The sequence below is a fragment of the Somniosus microcephalus genome, chromosome 5 (assembly GCF_052327205.1).
Source record: "Somniosus microcephalus isolate GS21.2 chromosome 5, FLI_Smic_1.0, whole genome shotgun sequence".
Lineage (NCBI taxonomy): Eukaryota > Metazoa > Chordata > Chondrichthyes > Squaliformes > Somniosidae > Somniosus > Somniosus microcephalus.
This window is the reverse complement of record NC_140991.1, coordinates 269,954,522-269,981,240: the sequence shown is the minus strand read 5'-3', so window position 1 is coordinate 269,981,240 and position 26,719 is coordinate 269,954,522. Positions and strand designations below refer to the sequence as shown.

Below are 26,719 nucleotides of genomic sequence, written 5' to 3'. Positions count from 1 at the left end.
CGGCAGCCTGTCCCTGCGGGAAACAAGTTGCTGGAGGAAAGGGCCCCCGGCTGGGGGCTTCTGCTTAGACTGTCTGTGCCGCCGTGAGCGGATTATGTCCAGTGGTGGCGTGTCGCCACAGAGGAATGAATCTTGGAGAGAGATCCTCCAATCACAGAGGAATGAATCATGGAGAGTGAGAGATCCTCCAATCACAGAGGAATGAATCATGGAGAGCGAGAGATCCTCCAATCGCCAGAGGAACGGATCATGGGGAGACTGTCCAGTCACCACAGGAATGAATCATCGAGAGAGCCTCTGACTACCACAGAAATGTGTCATGGGTGGATTGTGCCCTCTGATAGCAGATCACCAGGAAAAGAATGTGACATGGATATCCACAGTCCATCAAGAGGTAAATGTGCCATGGAGAGATACCCCTACCTCAGACCACTTGGTAATTGACACCATGAATAGATACACTTCAATAATTAGACAAACATGTGCAGACACCACCAGAGATACAGAACTGTGGCTAGATCCATCCTGTCAGACATCCAGAGCATGGACAAGCTCCTATCCAATTGTCAGAGATTGCAGACTCCACAATTCTCTACCCCTTTAGAGCTCCATGGAGACTGGTCCCTTCAATAACCACAAAACCAACACAGAAATTGGTCACTCAGTAGGCTCCAATAGAGACATTAAAAAAATAACTGCCACATGAATGGTCACTCCCTTCCCATCACTGATAACAGAAGCCTAAGAATGTTGACTGTGCCAAAATAATGTGACACATTCAAAGAATGAAGAAAAATGGCAACCTGTCTACACTGCTGATAACAAGTGCATTTAAGAGCAAATACTTGAATTTGGCCAAGTTTTTGATTTATTCAGGAAACAAAAAAGATAAATTGGTCAACTTAATCAATGTGGATTCAGGAAATTATCTTACTAAATTGGTTCTATTTTTTAATTATTGTCTACATGGCCAAATAATGGACTTGGCACAAGCATTAATGACAGATAATTAATTTAAAACTCCACTAGAGCATAATTACTTCTTCCCCTGTGGTTAGGTGGAGAGTTTAACTGCGAGCTAATCACAATTTAGTGGAGACTGACAACTGGAAAAGTACTTTTCATAGACTTGTGCTGCTGATCTCTGCTCCTCATTTCTGGGCTGTATTCAGGGGAGAGGTCAATACTGTATTAACGATACTTGCTTAGACCGGGAGTTTCTGCAAGGATATTTTGCATTGTGTTTATTCATTTTTGTTTAGCACACAGGCATCTCTCTCTCTCTCTCTCTCTCTCTCTCTCTCTCGTACACTTACACACCTACACAAACAATTAGCCATGGAAATCAACTTGAGTGTGGCTAAAGTAACCATTTCTGTTCAGCCACACAAGTGGTTTCATTGAGGCCAGGTCAACACTGGCAGCTACAATCTCGAATAACCAGATTGCTTACTAAACAGACATTTTATCAGGAAATCAAAAGTCATATATTATAAAATAAAAATTGAAATTTACCAGGCATATATTCATAGAACAGAAGATGTGAGTCAAGTTATATGGGTCCCTGTTTTAACCATTTTTCCTTTCATTTCCAGACACAGCTTTAAACATTAATATTCTGCCTTGAGCATTCCCGATTTTAATCGTTCTACCATTGGCGGCCGTGCCTTCAGCTGCCATGGCCCTAAGCTTTGGAATTCCCTCCCTAAATCTCTCCACCTCTCTACCTCCCTTTCCTCCTTTAAGACGTTCCTTAAAACCAATCTCTTTGACCAATCTGCCCCAATATCTGCTTATGTGGCTCGGAGTCAAGTTTTGTTTGCTAACACTCCTGTGAAATGTCTTGGGACATTTTACCAAGTTAAAGGCACTATATAAATACAAGTTGTTGTTGTTGTAGTTCCTTCTATGTTTCCTTCGTGGGTAGAGGTATTGATTGACTGCATTGACAAACACCTCCATTGTGTCTACAAGTGTGATCTAGGTGTTTCTTGGCTCATCACTCCAACTCCTCTCCCATTCCCACCTTTCCCTCTGTATCCCAAAATGTTTTTTTCTGAAAGAAATCTAATTAATTTGCATTTCATTGCCTCACTGAGATGTTCTTTGTATATTGCCTGGTGGTTTCGCCTCTTTCCAATCTTTAAAAAGACCTGTTTGCTGGTCACTTAGCTAATGAAATCCCCTTTGTGTTAGTCATCATCCTTCCTGATTCTTCAACCTGTTGTTTCCAACTCTTACCTCCTCCCCATTTGTTTCTTTTTTCAGTTCTAGCAATGGACTCACCTTCTTACCTTTGTGTCTGAAGGTTGTGGGTCAAGCCACCCGCCAAGACTTTATCATATAATCTAGGCTGATACTTCAGAGCAACGCTGCATCGTTGCAGATGCCATCTCTATGATAAGGCCCCATCTGCCTGTTCAGGTGGATGTAAAAGATTCCACAGCTCTATTCAAAGAAAAGCGAGGGAGTTCTCCCCAGTGTCCTGCCAAACATTTATAACTCAAACAAAACTGCCAAAAACAGATTATCTGGTCATTTATCTCATTTGCTATTGGTGGCACCTTGCTGTGTGCAAATTGGCTGCCACATTTGTCTACGTGATAATAGACACATCAAAAGTAATTTGGAATATCTTGAGGATGTGAACAATGCTATATACTTCCTCTTTCTTTCTTTCCAGTTTCCAGTTCTGAAGAGGTCCACCTCTGGAACTTTAATCTGCCTTCTCCCTTTACAGATTCTGATTGGCCTGCTGTTTAATTCTGCCATTTTTCTGCTTTTATTTTAGTTTTTTAAAATCTTTTTCTTTCTTCTGATTTACTTCTTCTGATTCCTGGCAGTTTAATCAGTACCACTGGTTCTAAAACCTGAAATTCCCAGTGCCAATGACATCTAAATTGGTACGGTTAAGATGATAAGAATAGATGCGCTTTGAGTTGTCACTCCGATACATAATACAGGATATTATATAGTCTTACTTCATTGTCAAGATACCAAACATTAATAAAGGAAGAGTTTAGAGAAGTCTGTGAAACATAACACATAAGTTTTCAAGGCTTTTTATATGCCTCAGATATCAGTGCTAGATCCTGATCATTTTACTTTAGCCCAAACATTCAGTAGTTTTTCCGGCACATTTCTCACAAATGTAACGCAGAAGGTTTTCTGAATATCACTAACTTGTTGCTCATGCTGTGTTTGTTTAAGAATCCAAAGATTCACAAGTGTGTGATAACAGTTGCATGGCATGTAACAATGTTTAAATTACAGGACTGAGTTTATTTCAAGTCAACTGATGCAGTTGCTTTGCTGAAATCTACAAAACCGCCAAGTCCAGAGAGAGAAATTGCAGGTTTCCTGCTCCAACCATTCTTTCCCAGGATCTCAAAGGTCTGGATCTCATTCCCTCCCTTAGTCTTCCCTGGTTTCTAAAGGCCACTTTTCAAACCCAAGCTGCTGCTTCTTGATTTAGCTCGTCTTCCTTTTCCTGATGCTGTCCTGCGAGATGAGCATTGGTCCTGCACTTAGTTTTTTCTTTAAATTTAAAAGCAAAAATGGGAGCTGGTTGTCCTGACTGCCAGGGCCAACAGGGCCAACATTTTTGACATGACCTAGGGAGCACATGGCAGAATTTGACAGTGCTACCAAGGAGTAAATGAGGCTTCCAAAGCAAAGAGGTCTATTATACACATCAGTCAAAGGTGGAGTGACACAAAGGAAGAGGTGGGAAACGTTGCTCTGCTTAGCATTGCCCAATGGAAGAAGCCCATTTGTCCTGAAGGAACTAAACAAGCACATTATTGCCAAAACTCTACCCATTATGCAGAGAAGACTTGAGAGCTCTGTGTTGCAAATGAATGGGCCCAGAACCTTGGTAACGTTTGTAATTTGGCAGAAGCTGTGTTTGATTTGCTGTCGCCACATAGAAAACCAAATACTCGCTGTTGCTCAGTTGGTAGCACCCTTGACTCTGAGTCAGAAGTTAGTGGGTTCAAGCCCCACTTCAGACATTTGAGTACTCAGTGCAGTACCGAGGGGAGCCTCAGGATGTCCCACAGCACTTTACAGCCAATGAAGTACTTTTGAAGTGTAGTCACTGTTGTAATGTAGGGAAACGTAGCAGTCAATTTGCCCACAGCAAGGTCCCACAAACACCATTGAGATAAATGACTTGATAATCTGTTTTTGGTGATGTTAGTTGCGGAATAAATATTGGGCAGGACACTTGAAGGACCGCCCTGTTCTTCTTGGAATAGTGCCATGGTATCTGAAAAGAGCAGAGAGGGCCTCAATTTAACATCTCATCCGAAAGATGTCACCTCTGACGGTGCAGTACTTCCCTAGTACTGTGCTGAAGTGTCAGTCTAATTATCTGCTCAAATTGTTGGAGTGGGGCTTGAACCAACAACCTTCTGACTCAGAGGCAAGAGTGCCACCACTGAGCCAAGGCTGGCACCTACCATCTCCCCTACTGTACTGTCATCTCTACAGTAATGAAAGAAAAGACATATTGTGAGAAGTTAATTTAATAGCAGAGCAGTGTGGTAGCTAAAGTATTTGTGAGTAAGTAACAACAGCTCAGATTTCCCATGCTACATAAAGATCCAATACGCAGACCAGCAAAGCTTAGTCTATAGCACAAGAACACTTAGCAGTGGGCCCATTGCCTCGAAGGAATGAAAAAGAGAGAGAATATTTCATAAGAGCAAAAGCCTCACAGCTGGTGACCACTTCCACGATTCTGAAACTTGATGAATAAAGAGTATGAGTAGTCAGCAAATGGCAAGTGGAGGAAAATGGCTGCGATTTGCATTAAGCTAGTCTTTTTGTAAATTAATCAATGAAAGCTTTGTGAAAAGAGGTCACTGCGGGGGTGAAACTTTAAGGCTGGGACTGTGGGAGGCTAAGGCATTCTACCCACAACTGTTATTCTGAAGTGAGGACCCCTTTATTTCGGAGTTGATCCAAAATATGTCAGAAAACTATCAAAATATCTCACATCTTAATCTTTGTCTTGTTATAAATTGGTACAAAGGATCCTGCATATTGTCTTGTTGTTTTACATTATCATTGTGTTATAAAGAAAGACTTGTATTTATATAGTGCTTTTCAGGACGTCTCAAAGCGCTTAAAAGCAAATGAAGCACTTTTAAAGTGTAGCCACTGTTGTAATTTGGTGAACGCGGCAGCCAATTTGCGCACAGCAAGGTCCCACAAATAGCAATGAGATAATGACCAGATAATGGGGGAGAAATTCAGTTCTTAGCACCAGCCGTTAGCAGCTTAAGAGGGCGATAAGTGGGGCGCGAAGCGGCTCGCGCCCGGGCGCGGCGAGACCTGCGCCTCTCACGAAATTGAGCGGACATTTAGCGGCAGCACAAAACCGCAACACCCACTCAGCTGCGCACGCAGATCCTTATGTCATTTCATGGTGCAACGCCCTTGGTGCGCCCTGAACCAGAACTTCAGTGGCGCCCTCCTTCTTTCCGCCTGATGCTCCCAGCGACTGGTTGACTGGAACGGTTCCCAGTCGCTGTGGGGCTGGGGGGGCTCTATTTAAAGGGGGCTTTTCTTGGCTTCTTAGTGGTAGCCATTTTTGGACCACTCCTGTGTGAGAGAGAGAGAGATTTGCAGAGAGACAAAGGGAGAGAGCTTTCTGCATTGAGTCAGCGCTCGCACAGGTAATTCTGGCTTCAACCCAGAACTTTGCAGTTGGATTGATTTTTCAGTGCCATAGCCTTGAGTGGCCACATATTATGGGGGCTGCAATGGGTGGAAACGTTGGGTTTCTCCATTGCATTGAGAGGGCTCAGAGACACCGAGAGAGAGTGCCAATCATGGCCAGACGGAGGAGGGCCAACAGGCGTCGGCACAGGGGGCCTTACCCTCCCAGGGTATACCGCCAGCAGTTCTCCTACCTCAACATGTCTGAGGAGCAGTGTATTCGGAGGCTTCGATTCAGAAGGGAGGTGGTCACTGAGCTCTGCCACCTGCTTCAGACAGATCTGCAGCCTCAGCTGAGGAGCAGGATGTCTCTGTCGGTGGCAGTGAAGGTGACAGTGACTCTCAACTTCTATGCCACTGGCTCCTTCCAATCCGCTACTGGGGACATTGCCAATGTCTCCCAGTTCGCGGTGCATTGCTGCATCTGCCAAGTCACGAATGCCCTCTTCAAAAGGAGACGTCAGTACATTTCCTTCCCCATGACCCTGGACAAGCAGCAAGAGTGCGCAATGGGATTTGCAAGAATAGCGGGCTTCCCCATGGTCCAGGGCGCCATTGACTGCATGCATGTGGCTTTGCAGGCACCTCAAGAGAATGCTGAGGATTACCGCAACCGGAAGGGGTTCCATTTGTTGAACGTGCAGTTGGTGTGTGACCACAGGCAGCTGATACTAGCTGTCAATGCCCGCTTTCCAGGCAGCAGCCACGACGCCTTCATCCTGCGCCAGACTTCTGTGGCAGACCTTTTCGAAGCCCCGGCTCACCCAGGAGGCTGGCTTCTCGGGGACAAGGGCTATCCTTTGTGCACCTGGCTGATGAGCCCGCTCCGTGCACCCAGCACCCCTGCTGAAGAACGATACAATGAGAGCCATCAAGCAACCAGGAACATCACTGAGCACACAATCGGCGTGCTCAAGCAACGGTTCCGCTGTCTGGACCATTCCGGGGGAGCCCTTCTGTACTCGCCTGAGCGAGTCTCCCATTTCGTTGCAGTGTGCTGCATGCTGCACAACCTGGCTATCCTCAGGACTCACCCACTGCCAGCAGACATTGGAGGACCACCAGAGGAGGAGGAGGAGGAGGAGCACCAAGACGGGAGGGAGGCACAAAGTGCAAGGGCCGTCCGTCAGCGGCTTATTGCAAGTCGGTTCTAGGCCCCCTCTCAGGGAATGGCTTGTGCCATTGAAAGAACATGAATGGAACCGTTCCGCAAACCCTGAGCCCGTCAAGGCAACAAATAATTCAAAGAGCAAACATGCACAATCTGAATAAAGACAATTATTTATTTAACAAACTCTGTGCCCTTCCCGCATGACAAACAAATACAGAGAAACCCCCCAAAAAAACAGTCAGGCACATAACTGGCTCTCACAACCTGGAGACAATGAACAAAAGAGTTAACCAAAAATGATCATGATCCTCGGCGTTCACTAAAAAAATTCATAGCATTTTGCCACACCTCCTACTTTTTGGCCTGTGAGGGTGATCTGCTTCGCTTGCGAGATTGGCCCCTTCCCACCCTGCAGCTCCTCCGCAATGGGACCCCAGTGGCTGCAGCAAGGCTGGGGGAAGGCTGCTGAGTGTCAGAAAGTGAGTCGGCAGATGCCCTTGAGGTGCGGCCTGGACCAGCTCTGGGCCTGGAGGGCCTGGCTGCTGACTGCTCCAACTCTGCATGGGCGGCAGCAGTCTGTCCTACGGGTGGTGGCAGCTGCAGTGGAGGAGTGACAGTGTTGGCAGCAGGAATGCTGCCATCCTGACAGAGCACAGGCACTCCCTGGTTGGACGACACACTGGCACTCGCACAGGGCAGCACTGCAGCATGCGGAGCAATCTGCTGAAGCACAGACTGCTGGCCTGCTGCGGCGCGGTGAGGGCCCCGGCGAATCCTGCCCGATCCAGCGAGGGTGGCAGCAGTCAGTGCTCGTGTGGCCCTAATCTGTGTCTACATCAGACCAGCCACTGACTGCATGACACGACTAAGCACTTGCATTGAAGCCGCCTGTGCTGCTCCAAAGTCCTGCAGACTCCTTGCCAGTGCTGCACCGAAGTCCTGCAGACTCCTTGCCTGTGCTGCCCCGAATTCCTGTACACTCGTTGCCAGTGACTCTATGGAGTCAGGCATCCTTGCCACTGCAGCCATGAGCTCAGTGTGCCTGTGCTCCACCTGGGCGCCCATTTCAGCGAGGACCCGTACCTCCTCTGCGCTCACTGTAGCAGGACTGGAGGCGATACTCTCCCTCCGGGGAGAAGGCCGCCGAGCTTCCCTACCCCCCCCACGTTGCTGCAGCCCGCTGGGCCCCGGAGCTTCACCCTCCTCAGACCCTTCCCCCCTGCTCCCCTCCAGGGAAGACGTGTCCCCATTATAGCCATGGGCTGCCTCGGCTGAGGGTGGCACTGATGGTCCGGCTTCCTCTTCCTCCTCGCCTTCAGAATCACTCACAGTGGCAGCTTGAGGGCCCGCCTCCTCACCTGGCGAATCAGCATCTGAAAGCAGGGAGGTACAAAAGTTGCTTTAGCGTGAGGACAGGGCGGCAGCGAGGGAGGCATGAGTGCAGCTGCAATGCACTGTATTGGTTCGACAGTGGCAAAGGATGCTAGTGTGAGGCACAAGTGGAAGGAGAGATGTCAAAAAGGTGATGACCTTACCATTGCTGTTCAGAACGGGGTCGGCATCTATAGTGGCGACGGGGCCAATCATCCGGCCTGCCATAATCCGTCCCACTCGCTGCTCCAGATCGCTGAGCTCTTTAAGGTCAGGACGGCCTCCCCCGGTCCGTTGTTGCTGCCTCCTATTGTGCGCCAGCTTGCCCTGCAAGAGAAAGGACGGGCTCTGAGTACAGTGTGAAGCCCTAATCTTGGCTGCACTGCCTCCCATGGTGGAATAGCCCTTACAGTGTGAAGCCCTGATCTTGGCTGCACTGCCTCCCATGGTGGAATAGCCCTTACGGTGTGAAGCTCTGATCTTGGCTGCACTGCCTCCCATGGTCGAATAGCCCTGACAGTGTGTGAAGCCCTGGTCTTGGCTGCACTGCCTCCCATGGTCGAATAGCCCTTACAGTGTGAAGCCCTGATCTTGGCTGCACTGCCTCCCATGGTCAAATAGCCCTTACAGTGTGTAAAGTGGTGAATGTGCATGTGAGTTTCATGAAAGGCCCATAGGTGTTGGATGAGGGCTGGGTATTAGGGCTTTCAGGACCCTTTGGCCATAAAGTGAGGTGCACATGCAGGGATGAAGAGGATACTGGAAAGGGTACTCACCCTGATGACCCGAGTGAGGTCGTTGAACTTCTTCCTGCATTGCACAGGGGTCCTTGGCACCATGTTGCTGGAGGTCACTCTGTGTGTCACCTCCCTCCAAGCTTTTCGATATTCGTTGGGCAGCGGCCTCCTGTCACTGTCCGGAAACAGGATAGATTGCCTGCGCTCCACTGCGCCAACCAGAACCTTCAGGGCCCCCTCACTGAACCGCTGCGCTCGCTCCCTGGACCTCTCCATGGTCCTAGGTGTTAGAATGTCGCAGCAGGTCTGTCCAGGCCAAGAATCAGGGCTCCAATGTGCAGGGCGTGGCTGCAAGCCAAATCGACCCTCCCCCTTTAAGAGCTGACCGGCGCCAGCGTGTCTGCCTGCAATCACTAACTGGCCGCACCTGCGCTGCGCCCGCCCTCGGTGGTAGCGCCTCGCCTCTCCGGCTTAGCGTCTTAGAACAGTCGTGCAGCGCCTGCTTTAGCGCACCAAGCACCTCTTGGGGTGATGCAAGTCAATTTCGCTGAAGGTGGTGATAATTTGCGCCGGGCGCTAAATTTAGCGCACGCTCGACTATAACGCCCCAAACATGGCGATACTGAATCTAGGCCAATCTGTTTTAATTGTTAGTTGAGCAATAATGTTGGCTAGGACACCGAGAGAACTCCCCTGCTCTTCTTCAAGTAGGTCTGTGAGATCTTTTACATCTACCTGAGAGGGCCTCGGTTTAACGTCACATCCGAACGACAGCATCTCTGACAGCGCAGCACTCCCTCAGTACAATACTGACATGACAGTCTAGAATATGCGCTCAAGTCTTATCACAGAATTCCCAAACCTCGAATCATTTTCTATTTATCTTCATATAATTTGTCCAATTTCCTGTCACTATAGTCTGTCTAAAGCTGGAGCTCCTCGTAATATATATCATTTTCTGTGTAAAGGTCCTGACTAAGAAGAATCTAATTCCAAGCACAACGCGTTAGGCAAATTGCACATTCTAAATGACAGGGATGGAGACGGAGATTAGAAAGTGTGGTGGTTTGTTCGAATACAGGGCTGACTGACCCTTTGCCCTTTGCTTCTAACAGTCAGAGAGATAGAAACCAAAAAGTAGTAGTCAGCAATGTTCCCTCTAATTTTTATTTGTACTGGACAGGCTACAAACTCCTCTGAAAGCAACATTTTTGTCCATAGGAATTTTTAAATTTTACAAAAACAACAACCACTTAAAGCATATATACAACAATGCAAGTAAATAAGGTTGATATTTATTGAACATGACTTATAGTTACATCATACTGGAAATTTCTCCCGTCTGTCTTTCTCCATTTTTCGAGTGATGGAAAATTCTGTCAAGGTTGACAATCCACCTCTCCTCTCTACTTCTACTTCTACTCTCATACGTTCCAATCTACTTCTCGTCACTGGTCCCATTCTACCTTTCCTTACACACCCCATTCTACCTCTCCTCACACGTCCCATTCTACTTCTCCTCACATACCCCATTCTACCTATCATCTTACATGTCCCGTTCTACCTCTCCTCACACATAGAAACATAGAAACATAGAAGATAGGAGCAGGAGTAGGCCATTCGGCCCCTCGAGCCTGCTCCACCATTCAATGCGATCATGGCTGATCACCCAAATTCAGTACCCTGTCCCTGCTTTCTCCCCATACCCCTTGATCCCTTTAGCCTTAAGAAATATATCCAACTCCTTCTTGAATATATTTAATGAATTGGCGTCTACTGCCTTCTGTGGTAGAGAATTCCACAGGTTCACCACTCTCTGGGTGAAGAAATTCCTCCTCATTTCTGTCCTAAATGGCTTACCCCTTATCCTTAGACTGTGACCCCTGGTTCTGGACTCCCTGACCATCGGGAACATCCTTCCTGCATCTAGTCTGTCCAGTCCTGTCAGAATTTTATAAGTTTCAATGAGATCCCCTCTCATTCTTCTAAACTCCAGCGAGTAGAAGCCCAATCAACCCAATCTCTCCTCATACTTCATTCCTGCCATCCCAGGTATCAGCCTGGTGAATCTTCGCTGAACTCCTTCCATGGCAAGAACATCCTTCCTCAGATAAGGCAACCAAAACTGCACACAATACTCAAGGTGTGGTCTCACCAAGGCCCTGTACAACTGCAGCAAGACGTCCTTGCTCCTGTACTCAAACCCTCTCGCAACGAAGGCCAACATACCATTTGCCTTCTTAACCGCCTGCTGCACCTGCATGCTTACCTTCAGTGACTGGTGCACAAGGACACCCAGGTCTCGTTACACTTCCCTTTTTCCCAATCTATTGCCATTCAGATAATAATCTGCCTTCCTGTTTTTGCCACCAAAGTGGATAACCTCACATTTATCCACGTTATATTGCATCTGCCATGCTTCTGCCCAATCACCCAACCTGTCCAAATCATCCTGGAGTTTCCCGTCATCCTCCTCACAGCACACACGCCCACCCACATCCCATTCTACCTCTACTCTCACATGTCCCATTCTATCTCTCCTCGCACATCCCACACCTGGACTATTAGCTCCCTTTTCCTGACACAAGAGCTCGCTCCTTCAGGAGAATAGATGAAATGGGAAAGGAGCGGGGAGGCTACACACATCTTGAAAGTAGAATCATAGAATCATAGAATGGTTACAGCACAGAAGAAGGCCATTCGGCCTGTCGAGCCCATGCCGGCTCTCTGCAAGAACACTTCAGCTAGTCCCACTCCCCCACCCTTTCCCCGTAGCCCTGCAAATTTATTTCCTTCAGACTCTTATCCAACTTCCGTTTGAAAGCCGTGATTGAATCTGCCTCCACCACCCCTTCAGGCAGTGCATTCCAGATCTTAACCACTCGCTGCGTAAAAAAGTTTTTTCTTACGTCGCCTTTGGTTCTTTTGCCAATTACCTTAAATCTGTGTCCTCTGGTTCTCGACCCTTCTGCCAATGGGAACAGTTTCTCTCTATCTACTCTGTCCAGACCCCTCATGATTTTGAACACCTCTATCAAATCTCCTCTCAAACTTCTCTGCTCGAAGGGGAACAACCCAGCTTCTCCAGTCTATCAACATAACTGAAGTCCCTCATTCCTGGAATCATTCTCGTAAATCTTTTCTGCACCCTCTCTCAGGCCTTCACAACCTTCCTAAAGTGTGGAGCCCAGAATTGGACAAAGTACTCCAGTTGAGGCCGAACCAGTGTTTTATAAAGGTTCATATAATTTCCACACTTTCACACTCTTTGCCTTTTTAACTGCTTTCTCAACCTGCCCTGCCACCTTCAACGATTTGTGCACACATACCTCCAGGTCTCTGTTCGTGCACCCCCTTCAGGATTGTACCATTTAATTTATATGTGCTCTCCTCATTCTTTATACCAAAATGTATCACTTTGCACTTTTCTGTGTTAAATTACATCTGCCATGTGTCCGCCCATTTTACCAGCCTGTCTATGTCTTCCTGAAGTCTATCACTCTCCTCCTCACTGTTCACTATACTTTCAAGTTTTGTGTCATCTGCAAATTTTGAAATTGTGCCCTGTACACCCACATCCAAGTCATTAATATCATAATATATATCAAGAAAAGCAGTAGTCCTAGAACCGACCCCTGGGGAACACCACTATATACCTTCCTCCAGTCTGAAAAACAACCGTTCACCACTATTCTCTGTTTCCTGTCACTAAGCCAATTCCGTATCCATGCTGCCACTGTCCCTTTTATTCCATGGGCTTCAACTTTGCTGGCAAGCCTATTATGTGGCACTTTGTTGAACACCTTTTGGAAATCCATATACACTACACCAACTGCATTACCCTCATCAACCCTCTCTGCTACCTCATCAAAGAACTCAATCAAGTTAGTTAAACATGATTTGCCTTTAACAAATCCATGCTGGCTTTCCTTAATAAATCCACACTTGTCCAAATGACTGTTAATTTTGTCCCTGATTATTGTTTCTAAAAGCTTCCCCACTATCGAGGTTAAACTGACTGGCCTGTAGTTGCTGGGTTTATCTTTACACCCTTTTTTGAACAATGGTGTAACATTTGCAATTCTCCAGTCCTCTGGCACCACCCCTGTATCTATGGAGGATTGGAATATTATGGCCAGTACCTCCACGATTTCCACCCTCAATTCCCTCAGTGTCCTAGGATGCATCCCATCCGGTCCTGGTGACTTATCTACTTTAAGTACAGCCAGCCTTTCTAATACCTCCACTTTATTAATTTTTATCCTATCCAGTATCTCCAATACCTTCTCCATTACTATGTCTATGGCAGCATCCTCTTCCTTGGTGAAGACAGATGCAAAATACTCATTTAGTACCTCAGCCATACCCTCTGCCTCCATGCATAGGTCTCCTTTTTGGTTCCTAATTGGCCCCAACCCTCCTCTTACTAACCTTTTACAATTTATATGCCTATAGAAGACTTTTGGATTACCTTTTATGTTGGCTGCCATTCTACTCTCATACCCTCTCTTTGCCCTTCTTATTTTCTTTTTCACTTCTCCTCTGACCTTTCTATATATAGCCTGATTCTGAGATGTATTTGCAACCTGACATCTGCCATATGTGCTCTTTTAATGCACCATCATATTCTCTATGTTTCGTCATCCAGAGAGCCCTGACTTTAGTTGCCCTGCCTTTCCCCCTCGTGGGAATGTACCTCAACTGTACCTGAACTATTTCCTCTTTAAAGGCAGCCCATTGTTCCATTACAGTTTTGCCTGCCAATCTTTGATTCCAGTTTACCTGGGCCAGATCCGTTCTCATCCCACTGAAATTGGCCTTCCCCCTAGTTAAACATTTTTACTTTAGATTGCTCCCTGTCCTTTTCCATAGCTAATCTAAACTTTATGATACTATGATCACTGATCCCTAAATGTTCATCTACTGACACTTGCTCCACTTGACCTACCTCATTCCCCAGAACCAGGTCCAGTAATGCAGCCTCCCTCATCAGGCCGGAAACATACTGATCAAGAAAGTTCTCCTGAACACACTACAGAAATTTTTCCCCTTCTCTGCCCTTAACACTATTACGATCCCAGTCTATATTAGGGTAGTTGAAGTCCCCCATTATTACCACTCTATAGTTCTTGCTCCTCTCTGTAATTTCTCTACAAATTTGGTGGTCTATAGAATACATCTAGTAGTGTAATGGCACCTCTATTATTTCTTAACTCTCGCCATATAGATTCTGTCCTTGAACCCTCCAGGACATCCTCCCTCTCCAGCACTGTAACATTCTCCTTGACCAATACTGTCACACCACCTCCGACCTTTCCTTCCCTATCTTTCCTGAACACTTTATAACCAGGAATATTTAATACCCTTTATTTAATACTATTTAATCCTGCCCTTTTTTGAGCCAGGTTTCAGTTATTGCCACAACATCATATTCCCATGTGGCTATTTGTGCCTGCAGCTCACTTACCTTGTTTACTACGCTTCGTGCGTTCACATACATACACTGTAAACCCAACTTAGACCATCCAGTATTCTCTCTTAGTTTGCACCCCCCCCGCCACTAATACCTTGCTATTTCTTACTTTAGTGCTCTCTGCCTTTCCCAATCTTTTGAGCACTTTATTTCCCCTTTCTAATGTTACATCCTGGTGCCCATCCCCCTGCCAAATTAGTTTAAACCCTCCCCAACAGCAATAGCAAACCTCCCTGCGAGGATATTGGTTCCGGCCCTGTTGAGGTGCAATCTGTCCAGTCTGTACAGGTTCCACCTCCCCCAAAACTGGTCCCAATACCCCAGGAATCTAAAGCCCTCCCTCGTGCACCATCTCTCCAGCCATTCTTGCATCTGCGCTATCCTCCTATTTCTGGACTCACGAGCACATGGCACCGGGAGTAATCCGGAGATTATTACCTTTGAGGTCCTGCTTTTTAATCTCTTTCCTAGCTCCCTGAAGACTGCCTGCAGGACCTCATCCTTCTTTCTACCTATGTCATTGGTACCAATATGGACAACGACCTCTGGCTGTTCACCCTGTCACCTCAGAATGTTTTGCAGTCACTCGGTGACATCCTTGACCCTGGCACCAGGGAGGCAACATACCATCCTGGAGTCACGCCTGCAGCCACAGAAACGCCTGTCTGCTCCCCTAACTATCGAATCCCCTACCACTATTGCTTTCCCACTCTTCTTCCTCCCTCCCTGTACAGCTGAGCCACCCATGGTGCTGTGGACTTGGCTCTGGCTATACTCCCCAGAGGAACCATCACCCTCACCAGTACTCAAAACCAAATACTGGTTGGAGAGTGAGAATGCACTCAGGGGACTCCTGCACTACCTGTCTGGTCCTCCTCTTCTGTCTGGTGGTCACCCATTCCCTTTCTGCCTGCACATTCTTTAGCTGTGGGGTGACCACCTCCTGAAACATGCTAGCCACGAAGCTCACAGCCTCACGAATGCACAGCAGTGACACCAGCTGCTGCTTAAGCTCCAAAACCCGGAGCTGACGACACTTACTGCACATGTGGTTATCCAGGACACGGGAAGCATCCTGGAGTCCCCACATGGCATAGGATGTGCATTCCACGGGACTGAGCTGCCCTGCCATGCCTTTACTTAATAGACTATTAACTAGGAACACTTACCAGCTACTCACAAATCAGCTCCTTCCCTGGTTGTGATGTCACTTTAGCTGTTTTGCAGTTGTTGCTTTTGTTGTTGTTGTTTTCGCTGGAGGTTCTCCGCCTCCTCGCTGCCGCCGCCGCTGCTCCAGTCTGCGCTCTCTCAGGTCCTCCCGCTCAATTTATCCTCCACCTCCTTGCTGCCGCTGCTTCCGTCTGCGCTCTCTCAGGTCCTCCCGCTCAATTTATCCTCCGCCTCCTCACTGCCGCTGCTCCAGTCTGCGCTCTCTCAGGTCCTCCCGCTCAATTTATCCTCCGCCTCCTGCTGTCCTGTGATGTCACTCCTTGTTTCTTTTTAAGTCTCCTCTCAGCTCCCTTTATGCCGCTGCCATTGCTGCTCAGGTCCGCGCTAGGCTAAGATCATAAACAACCTTAAAAATCCATTCATCTCGCACAACAGTGAAATGAAACTCACATAATCTGGTCTCTCATCCATTATCCATTAACCTAGACAGCTTCAATTAACTTGCGGTTTCCAGGCTGGCATATGTGGCTCAGTCAATGCTAAAGGCAGGTGCTCATTGGCCATGCTCCATATATATGATCAATAACCCAATCTGCATCATAAACCTGCCCGTCAGGAAGCATTAGGTACTCATTGAGATTAAATCCATTGATCAACATCACCCCAGGCTGTGTGTGTTTATCTGGCCATGATGGGCCATGCCCACTGGTTTTGTGACCTTTAGTTGCTGTGGGCCTTTCTGGGCCATTCGGCACCAGGTTGAGTCCTGGGCATGGGGAGCTGCTGAATGGGGAGCACTCCCAAGACTCACTCTAATCTAGGGCTCTCAACCAGACGCTCCACAGGTACCATCCCTTTCATCCAGCTCAGCCCCTCCCCTCACAGTCCAACCAGCTACCGGGGAATTTTCCCCGAGTCTCTCCCCCTCTCCCAAACCTTGACCGATGTACCCGGAGCACTCTCACCTTCTGAAGCTCAGTATCTCCTGGGCCTCCCACCCTTCTCCTCGCGCGCTCTTCACTTCCAGACACACTTTCCCCCCTCCCCCCGCTAAAGGTCGCTGCTCGTCCAATCATAGCTGCACTTTTTCCCGCTCTCTCTCCAGCCACTTGCATTTTGATGCTCAGTCCCTCCCCCCACTCGAGCTTGCTGTTGTGCGCGCGCGGCCTGTGCATTTCAGTGCGCGGTACCTTCCAGATTGCTGCGCAGATGCACATGCGCACCCCTTAGAGGGAACATTGGTAGTCAGCACAATATGTAGTAAAGCTGCATGTTTTCCAATACTGAGTCCTGTAGACTACAAATGAAATGCCCTCAAAATAGAACGTGATGTTTGGTTGACTGGTCAATCAATGTCGCACGTCTACCTCCTATTGGAACAAAAGCAGATTGAGTTCTGACAAAAGGTAAGTATTTCCAGCATTTTCTGTTTTTATTACCTTCTATTGAATATTCCCAGTGAGGTTGATAGTGTTCATGGAGAGGTCTGTATCAAAGCCCAAATCCACCTCTTCACCTGTCTGAGGAAAAACAGTGAGAATTCTCAATCAACTGAAGGAAAGTCAGCGTAGAGAATAATCAGGCCCAGGCTGTTCATCCCTTCAGTGAAGGAAGGCTACACAGGGAGAGGCCAAGCCCAGAAGGTTCTTTGACTCCCCCTCCCCCACCAATGAAGAAAGGCCTAATGGCCAGTAGGCAGCCCCAGAATGTTGAACTAAAACTGAACAATGACTGCATGCTTAAGAATTGTAGGTAAATCAACCCAATAGAGGAGAAGCTGCATGTTAGCATGTTCTCCCAAAGAAAACAAAAGGGAGGAAATAGGGATAAAAAAGCTAAACTGCCAAAAGAAGCTTGATTATAACCAACCTTACTGTTAAGCTTCTAATGTCCTCTTAGAATTTATTATGGTTCTAACATCTGTTATGAATAGCAGGATACCAGTGTAACTAATTATTTCAAATCTGTTTCTTTTAAATCTTTCTGTATTCCTAGCCTCAGATCTTATTTGTATTCCCTTATTAAACTGCAGCAGTCACCTGTGTTAGTGGAGCATTATGGCCATTATCAGTCTCAGGTACACAGACACTTAAAATAAAGACAAATAGATGCCAGGCTTGTTACCTTGGGCACTGTGGTGAGGTTTCCTACCCCATGAGAACACTGACATTTCCTCCCTCTCTAATGGCACGGTCAGCAGCTGACTGACCTCAAGAGAATCTGATCACCGTCTCATTTTGGTATAGGATGCATGGAGCATATGGAAAAGTCAGAACAAAAACAACATTTGTATAGCACCTTTAACATAATAAAAACGTCCCAAAACAGGAGCACGGTCAGACAAAAATGTGACACTGATCCACATATAAGGAGATATTAGGACAGATGACCAAAAAGCTTGGTCAAAGAGGCAGGTTTTAAGGAGTGCCTTAAAGGAGGAGAGAGAGGTAGAGAGGCGGAGAGGTTTCAGAAGGGAATCCCAGAGCTTGGGCCTAGGCAACCAATGGTGGAACGAAGATGGTCGGGGATGTGGAAGAGGCCAGAGTTGGAGGAACGCAGCGTTCTCAGAGGGTTGTAGGGCTGGAGAAGGTTGCAGAGATAGGGAGGGGTGACCATAGAGGGATTTGAACGCAAGGATGTGAATTTTAAGTTAAATTTAAATTTAAATTTGAAATACCGTGTTAAATGTAATAAAGCAACAGTGTAATTACACAATCTTGATTGTGTACCTCACTGGAACACTGTGCTGTACCATGATCTCAATTATATGCAGCTCAATAACTTTCTCAATCTTAGCATTCCCTTTGCTGTGATATGCTTTACATATGAGTCCCAGTGATTGGACAACATCTATTGCATTTTCTCATTGTCAGAGAAATCAGAGGAGACTTTGGAGGACCAATTGCTCTGTTGTAAGCAGATGATAAACATGCTCCTCTAGAATCCAGTCACTATGTGAGTGGTGGCTCAGTTGGTAGCACTCTCACCTTTGATTCAGAAGCCTATGGGTTCAAGTCTCACTCCATAAGACTTGAGCACAAAATCTAGGCTGACACTCCAGTATACTGAGGGAGTGCTGCTCTATTAGAGGTGCTGTCTTTCAGATGAGATGTTAAACTGCGGCCCCATCTGCCCTCTCAGGTGGATGTAAAAGATCCCATGGCACTATTTTGAAAAAGAGCAGTGGAGTCCTCTCTGGTGTCCTGGCCAATATTTATCATGCAACCATTGTTGTTTGTGGAATCTTGGCTGCCGTGTTTCCTACATTACAACAGTGACTACATTTCAAAAGTGCTTCATTGGCTGTAAAGCGCTTTGAGATGTCCTGAGGTGATTAAGGCGCTATATAAATGCAAGTTCTTTCTTTCTTTCCATATCACTATACATGATGCCCACCGCCAGTCTTGCTCTGATACGGTCATCTCTTCAATGTTCAAACTTAAGAAGATATACATGGAAGGGAAATAGCATATAACACGTCAGCAATTGTATAGAATTAAACAAAAATAGGTGACAGTTAGTTCCCTTGGCCATTTTCCTTGAACAGGCATTTACACGTAGGCCTGTCAACTTGAAGCCTCTCTTCCTCCGCTGACAATGGAATGTTTTGATTTTACAAGCAAGACTAGCTCAATTGTTTGTGATATTTTTAGCTCACAGGAATACGTTCTGGTGTTAGTTGCAGGATAGCGGGGGAGCTTGTTTCTGTTTCCTTCCATTTAATTTTATCCATTTGGTTAGAGTTGAGGAGCAAAAAGGATATGATCACACTATTGGGGGTATTCGATAGGCCTCCAAATAGTGAGAGGGAGGTAGAGGAGCAAATCCACAGGGAAATTGCAGAGACATGCAAGAGCTATAGAGTGGGGGACTTTAATTACCCAACTATCGATTGGGATAATGCTAGGGTGAAGGGAAAGGAGGGGAAGGAATTTCTGAAATGTGTTCAGGAGAATTTCCTTGACCAATATGTTCTTGGCCCAACTAGGAAGGAGGCATTGCTGGATCTGGTGCTGGGGAATGAGGTGTGCCAGGTCGACCAAGTGTCTGTGGGAGAACACTTGGGTACGAGTGATCATCATATCATTAGATTTAGATTAGCAATGGAGAGGAGCAAGGACCAATCTAGAGTGGAATTCTAAACTGGAATAGGGCTAACTTCAGTGGGATGTGAAAGGATCTAGCCAGGGTAAAATGGAACCAAAGACTGACAGGCAAAACTGTAATGGAACAATGGGTGATCTTTAAGGAGGAGATGCTCCAAGTACAGGCTAGGTACATTCCAACAAGAGGGAAGGGTAAGGGAACCAAAGCAAGGGCTCCTTGGATGACGAGGGAGATAGAGAAGATGATGAAACAAAATAAGAGGGTGTATGATGCATGTCAGGTGAATTCTTCAAGGGAGAATCAGACCAAATACAATAAGTTGAGAGGGGATGTGAAGATGAAAATAAGATTGGCAAAGAGAGAATATGAGAGTAGAATGGCGGTTAACATAAAAGGGAACCCAAAAATCTTCTACCGGCATGTAAACAGTAAGCGGGTAGTAAGAGGCCGGTTGGGGCCAATTAGAGAAAAAGGTGATATATGCTTAGAGGCGCAGGGCAAGGCTAGAATACTCAATGAGTACTTTGTATCAGTGTTTACTAAGGAGGTGGATGCTGACAAAATATTGGTAGAAGTAGAAAAGGTAGAAGCAATGAAAGGGGTGAAAATTTATAGACAGGATGTACTAGAAAGGTTGGGTATGCTTAGAGTGGACAAATCGCCTGGTCCAGATGGCTTGCATCCCAGGTTGCTAAGGGAACTGGGGGAGGAGATAGCAGAAAGGGCTTGCCATAATTTTCCAATCTTCCCTAGATGCGGGGGAGGTGCCTGAGGATTGGAAAGTGGCAAATGTGACACCATTGTTCAAGAAAGGGTGTAAGGACAATCCTTGTAACTACAGGTCGGTCAGTTTAACATCAGTGGTGGGTAAAGTTTTAGAAACAATAATCAAGGAAAAAATTAATGGGCAATTGGAGAGGTTTAAGCTAATTAAAAGAGCCAACACGGATTTGTAAAAGGCAGATCGTGTTTGACTAATTGAATTGAATTTTTTGATGAAGTAACAGAGAGGATTGATGAAGGGAATGCAATGGATGTTGTCTACATGGATTTTCGGAAGGTGTTTGACAAAGTACCACATAGAAGGCTGATTAACAAAATTGAGGCTCATGGAATAGGTGAGTCAGTGGCAGCTTGGATAAGGAATTGGCTTAAGGACAGAAAACAGCGAGTTGTGGTAAATGGCTGTTTTTCAGACTGGAGGATGGTAGATAGTAGTGTTCCCCAAGGGTCAGTGCTGGGGCCACTGCTTTTTTTGATATATATATAAATGGCCTGGATATTGAAATGCAGAATAGAATTTCTAAATTTGCCGATGACACCAAACTTGGGGGCGTGGCAAACAGTGGTGATGATACCAATCGACTGCAACAGGACATAGAAAGGCTAGCAGAATGGGCAGACAAGTGGCAGATGGAATTTAATACAGAGAAGTGTGAGGTGATGCATTTTGGCAGAAGGAACAGGGAGAGGCAATATACACTTAATGGCACAGTTTTAAAGAGTGTGCAGGGACAGAGGGACCTGGGAGTTAATGTGCATAGGTCCCTGAAGGTGGCAGGACATATTGAGAGAGTGGTTAACAAAGCATATGGGATCTTGGGCTTCATAAATAGAGGTTTTGAGTACAAAGGTAGAGAAGTTATGCTGAACCTTTATAAAGCACTGGTTAGGCCACAACTGGAGTATTGCGTCCAGTTCTGGTCACCACACTTTAGGAAGGATGTGAAGGCCCTTGAGAGGGTGCAGAGGAGATTTGCCAGAATGGTTCCGGGGATGGGGGATCTTAGCTACAAGGACAGGTTGGAGAAGCTGGATTTGTTTTCATTAGAGCAAAGGAGGTTGAGGGGTGATTTGATAGAGGTGTACAAGATTATGACGGATTTGGATAGGCTAGAAGGGGAATGGCTGTTCCCACTAGTTGATGGGTACAAGGACTAGGGGACACAGATTTAAGGTTTTGGGCAAGAGATACAGGGGGGATGTGAGGAAAAACATTTTTAATCAGTGAATGGTAATGACCTGGAATTCGCTGCCAATGGAAGTGGTGGAAGCGGAGACACTCAATGTTTTCAAGGGGAGACTAGATAGGCACTTGAGGGAAATAAACTTGCAGGGCTACGGGGATAGAGCGGGGGAATGGGACTGACTGGATTGCTCTACAAAGAGCTGGCATGGACTCAATGGGCTGAATGGCCTCCTTCTGTGCCGTTATGACTCTATGACATGGTGTCGCCATTTCTTTACCGATAGGCAGTTCCTATCGACAAATCTCGTTCAATATGCTTCCACCTGAACTTTGGCGTTGTTTCCTCTGAACGGTTCTCAGCTGCAGGATGGCAGATTCTATGACACATCCCCAACCATAGCTCAATCAAAAAATAAGTCCTAACAGACCTGGGAATGAGAGGTCTTCGGGAGGATCGAGGATTGCTCATTCTCTTTAATTGGTGGCTGTTCCATAATGTGCAGAAAAAAAGAAAAAAAGAACTTGCATTTATATAGCACCTTTCACGACCTCAGGATGTCCCAAAGATCTTTACAGTCAATGAAGTACTTTTAAAGTGCAGTCACTGTTGTAATGTAGGAAATGTGGCAGCCAATTTGCACACAGAAAGGTCCCACAAACAGCAATGTGATAAAAACCAGATGACCTGTTTTAGTGATGTTGGTTGAAGGGTAATAATTAGCCAGGACACCAGATAAAATTCTCCCACTCTTCTTCAGAATAATACCACCAGATCTTTTACATCCAGCTGAGAGGGCAGACAGGGCCTCAGTTTAACTTCTCATCCCAAGGACAGCACCTCCGACAGTGCAGCACTCCCTCAGTACTGCACTGCACTGCAGCATCAGCCTAGATTTTGCGCTCAAGTTTCTGGAGTGGGACATGAACCCACAACCTTCTGCCTCAGCAGCAAGAGTGCTACCTCTGAGCCACAGCTGAGGCCTGCCAATGCTGACTCCACCCTGTTATGTGAATGAGCTCAATTCAGAACCCTAGCCAGCAGGAAGACCGAAGCAGAGTTGTAGATAGGCTCAAATTGGCTTGTGATCTAAGTTTCTGGACAGGCACCTTTTTGAGTGCCCCACCCATCCACAGTCAGAACACAATGGCAGCTGCATTGGCTAGCAGCGCCCATTTAAGTTTGGGGCTGTCAACGTGTCGTCTTTTGGAGGCCCCTTGAAAACTGATCTGGTGAGCTGGCTCTCGATTTCTCCTGAGGCGGTCGCCCTGTCGCCCTGACCAGGTGCAGAAGGTCACGGAAGGAGCCCCGAGGAGGGGCGGTTGGTGAGAAGGTCACGGAAGGAGCCACGGGAGGAGCGGCTGGTGAGCAGGCCCGGGCGGTGGGCTGAAGATTGTCGGACAGGAGGAATGGTGGAAATGGAATGGCGGCGCGCACCGACGCAGCGGCTTTGCTTCTCCCAGTCATGGGAGCTTGCAAGATCACATTTCGTTGTTCATGTACTTGTGCAATGACAATAAAGTTGAATTATTATTATTCTGTAACAGTGACTCCAGCTGTAGAATTGTAACATGGGCCGCGTATGAGAGTGACTTAGACTCTTAGTTTGAGTGGTTCCTTGATACGCAGCTTACTTTGCACTTTGGGAACCCGAACACCCTTGAAATTGGCAGCAAACCCAGTTCACAACATGCAGAATAACCATTAGAATTTCATTTTGAGCTGAATAAAGCTGTTTATTTTCATCTGTGGATCATTTAACTGCAGCGTGACTGTAAGTTGTCTATAGTGTTTGCTTACACAACAACAGTAACTACACTTGCGAAGTAATTCATTGACCATGAATCATGTTAGGATGTGAATGGCACTGTAAAAATGCAGACTCTTTCTTATTGTATTATTGTGCAATGAAACTGCTTCGACTGGCAGGAAGGTCAGTGACCAGAGGACACAGATTGAAGATAATTGACAAAAAAGCTAGGGGGGAGAATTATTTTTACTCAGCGAGTTATTATGACTGGGAATGACCTGAAAGGGTGGTGGAAGCAGATTCAATAGTGACTTTCAAAAGGGAATCGGATATATACTTGAAAAGGAAAAATTGTAGGATGACGGGGAAAGAGCACATGAGTGGGACGGTAGCATAGTGGTAATGTTACTGGACTAGTAATCCAGAAGCCTGGACTAATGATCCAGAGACGTGAGTTCAAATCCCACCACGGCAGCTGGGGAATTTAAATTCAGTTAATTAAATAAATCTGGAATAAAAAGCTAGTATCAGTAATGGTGACCATGAAACTATTGGATTGTCGTAAAAACCCATCTGGTTCACTAGTGTCCTTTAGGGAAGGAAATCTGCCGGCCTTCCTTGTCTGGCCTATATGTGACTCCAGGCCCACAGCAATGTGGTTGACTCTTAACTGCCCTCTGAAATGGCCGAGCATGTCACGCAGTTGTAACAAACCGCTACAAAACAAAATAATAAAAATGAAACCGGACGGACCACCCGGCATCGACCTCGGCACCGGCTATGGACACAGCAACCGTCAACCCTGCAAAGTCCTCCTCACCAACATCTGGGTACTTGTAAATTGGGAGAGCTGTCCCACAGACTAGTGAAGCAACAGCCTGACATAATCATACTCACAGAATCATACCTTTCAGCCAATGTCCCAAACTCCTCCATCATCATCCCTGGGTATGTCCTGTCCCACCGGCAGGACAGTCCCACCAGGGGTGGCAGCACAGTGGTATACAGTCGGGAAGGAGTGGCCCTGGGAGTCCTCAACATTGACTCTGGACCCCGTGAAGTCTCATTGCTTCAGGTCAAGCATGGGCAAGGAAACCTCCTGCTAATTACCACCTACCGCCCTCCTTCTCCTGATGAATCAGTACTCCGCCATGTTGAACACCACTTGGAAGAACCACTGTGAGTAGCAAGGGCACAGAATGTACTCTGGGTGGGGGATGTCAATGTCCATCACCAAGAGTGGCTCGGTAGCACCACTACTGACCGAGCTGGCCGAGTCCTGAAGGACATAACTGCCAGTCTGAGCCTGCAACTGATGGTGAGAGAACCAACACAAGGGAAAAACCTACTTGATCTCATCCTCATCAATCTACGTGTTGCAGATGTATCTGTTCATGGCAGTATTGGTAGCAGTGACCACTGCACAGTCACTGTGGAGACAAAGTCCCATCTTCACATTGAGGACACCCTCCACCATGTTGTGTGGTATTACCACTGTGCTAAATGGGATAGACTCAGAACAGATCTAGCAGCTCAAAACTGGGCATCCATGGGGCGATGTGGGCCATCAGCAGCAGCAAAATTGTATTCCACCACAATCTGTAAACTCATGGCCTGGCATATCCCTCACTCTACCATTACCATCAAGCCAGGGGACCAACCCTGGTTCAATGAGGAGTGTAGAAGAGCATGCCAGGAGCAGCACTAAGCGTACCTAAAAATGAGGTGCCAACCTAGGGAAGCTGCAACACAGGACTACATGCATGCTAAAAAGTGGAAGCAGCATGCTATAGACAGGGCTAAGCGATCCCACAATCAACGGATCAGATCAAAGCTCTGCAGTCCTGCCACATCCAGTCGTGAATGGTGGTGGACCATTAAACAGCTAATGGGAGGAGGAGGCTCCATGAATACCCCCATTCTCAATGATGGTGGAGCCCAGCACGTGAGTGCAAAAGACAAGGCTGAAGCGTTTGCAACCATCTTCAGCCAGAAGTTCCGAGTGGATGATCTATATCGGCCTCCTCATGAGGTCCCCACCATCACAGAAGCCAGTCTTCAGCCAATTCGATTCTCTCCACATGATATCAATAAACAGCTGAGCGCACTGGATACAGCAAAGGCTATGGGCCCTGACAACATCCCGGCTATCGTGCTGAAGACTTGTGCTCCAGAAATAGCGGTGCCTCTAGCCACGCTGTTCCAGTACAGCTACAACACTGGCATCTATCTGACATAGTGGAAAACTGCCCAGATATGTCCTGTCCACAAAAAGCAGGACAAATCCAATCCGGCCAATTACTGCCTCATCAGTCTACTCTCAATCATCAGCAAAGTGATGGAAGGTGTCATCGACAGTGCTATCAAGCAGCACTTACTCACCAATAACCTGCTCACTGATGCCCAGTTTGGGTTGCACCAAGGCCACTCGGCTCCCAACCTCATTACAGCCTTGGTCCAAACATGGACAAAAGAGCTGAATTCCAGAGGAGAAGTGAGAGTGATTGCCCTTGACATCAAGGCAGCATTTGATCGAGTGTGGCATGAAGGAGCCCTAGTAAAACTGAAGTCAATGGGAATCGGGGGGAAAACTCTCCACTGGCTGGAGCCATACCTAGCACAAAGGAAAATGGTTGTGGTGATTGAAGGTCAATCATCACAACCCCAGGACATCACTGCAGGAGTTCCTCAGGGCAGTGTCCTAGGCCCAACTATCTTCAGCTGCTTCATCAATGACCTTCCCTCCAACATGGTCAGAAATGGGGAGGTTCGCTGATGACTGCACAGCGTTCAGTGCCATTCACAACTCCTCAAATAATGAAGCAGTCCATGCCTGCATGCAACAAGACCTGAACGACGTTCAGGCTTGGGCTGATAAGTGGCAGGTAACATTCGCCCCACAGAAGTGCCAGGCAATGACTAACTCCAACAAGCGAGAGTCTAACCACCGACCCTTGACATTCAACGGCATTACCATCGCCGAATCCCCCACCATCAACATCCTGGGGGGTCACCATTGACCAGAAACTTAACTGGACCAGCCACATAAATACTGTGGCAGCAAGAGCAGGTCAGAGGCTAGGTATTCTGTGGCGAGTGTTTCACCTCCTGACTCCCCAAAGCCTTTCCACCATCTACAAGGCACAAGTAAGGAGAGTGATGGAATACTCTTCACTTGCCTGGATGAGTGCAGCTCCAACAACACTCAAGAAGCTCGACACCATCCAGGAAAAAGCAGCCTGCTTGATTGGCACACCATCTACCACCTTACACATTCACTCCCTCCACCACCGGCGTACCGTGGCT

The 26,719-nt window shown here is 46.9% G+C and overlaps 1 long non-coding RNA gene across 8 annotated transcripts in view; it reads right to left on the bottom strand.

The window, feature by feature from the left end:
- The window catches only part of LOC147117716 (uncharacterized), a 698,822-nt gene that overhangs the window by 54,979 nt on the left and 617,124 nt on the right, over window positions 1-26,719 (bottom strand). For 7 of the 8 annotated variants that reach the window (XR_015078510.1, XR_015078511.1, XR_015078509.1 and 4 more), the window contains one exon: window positions 17,029-17,109. The exons of the other annotated variant lie outside the window; for it this stretch is intronic. This is a non-coding gene — a long non-coding RNA (uncharacterized LOC147117716). The remainder of the gene's footprint in view (window positions 1-17,028; window positions 17,110-26,719) is intronic. 8 annotated transcript variants of the gene reach the window in all.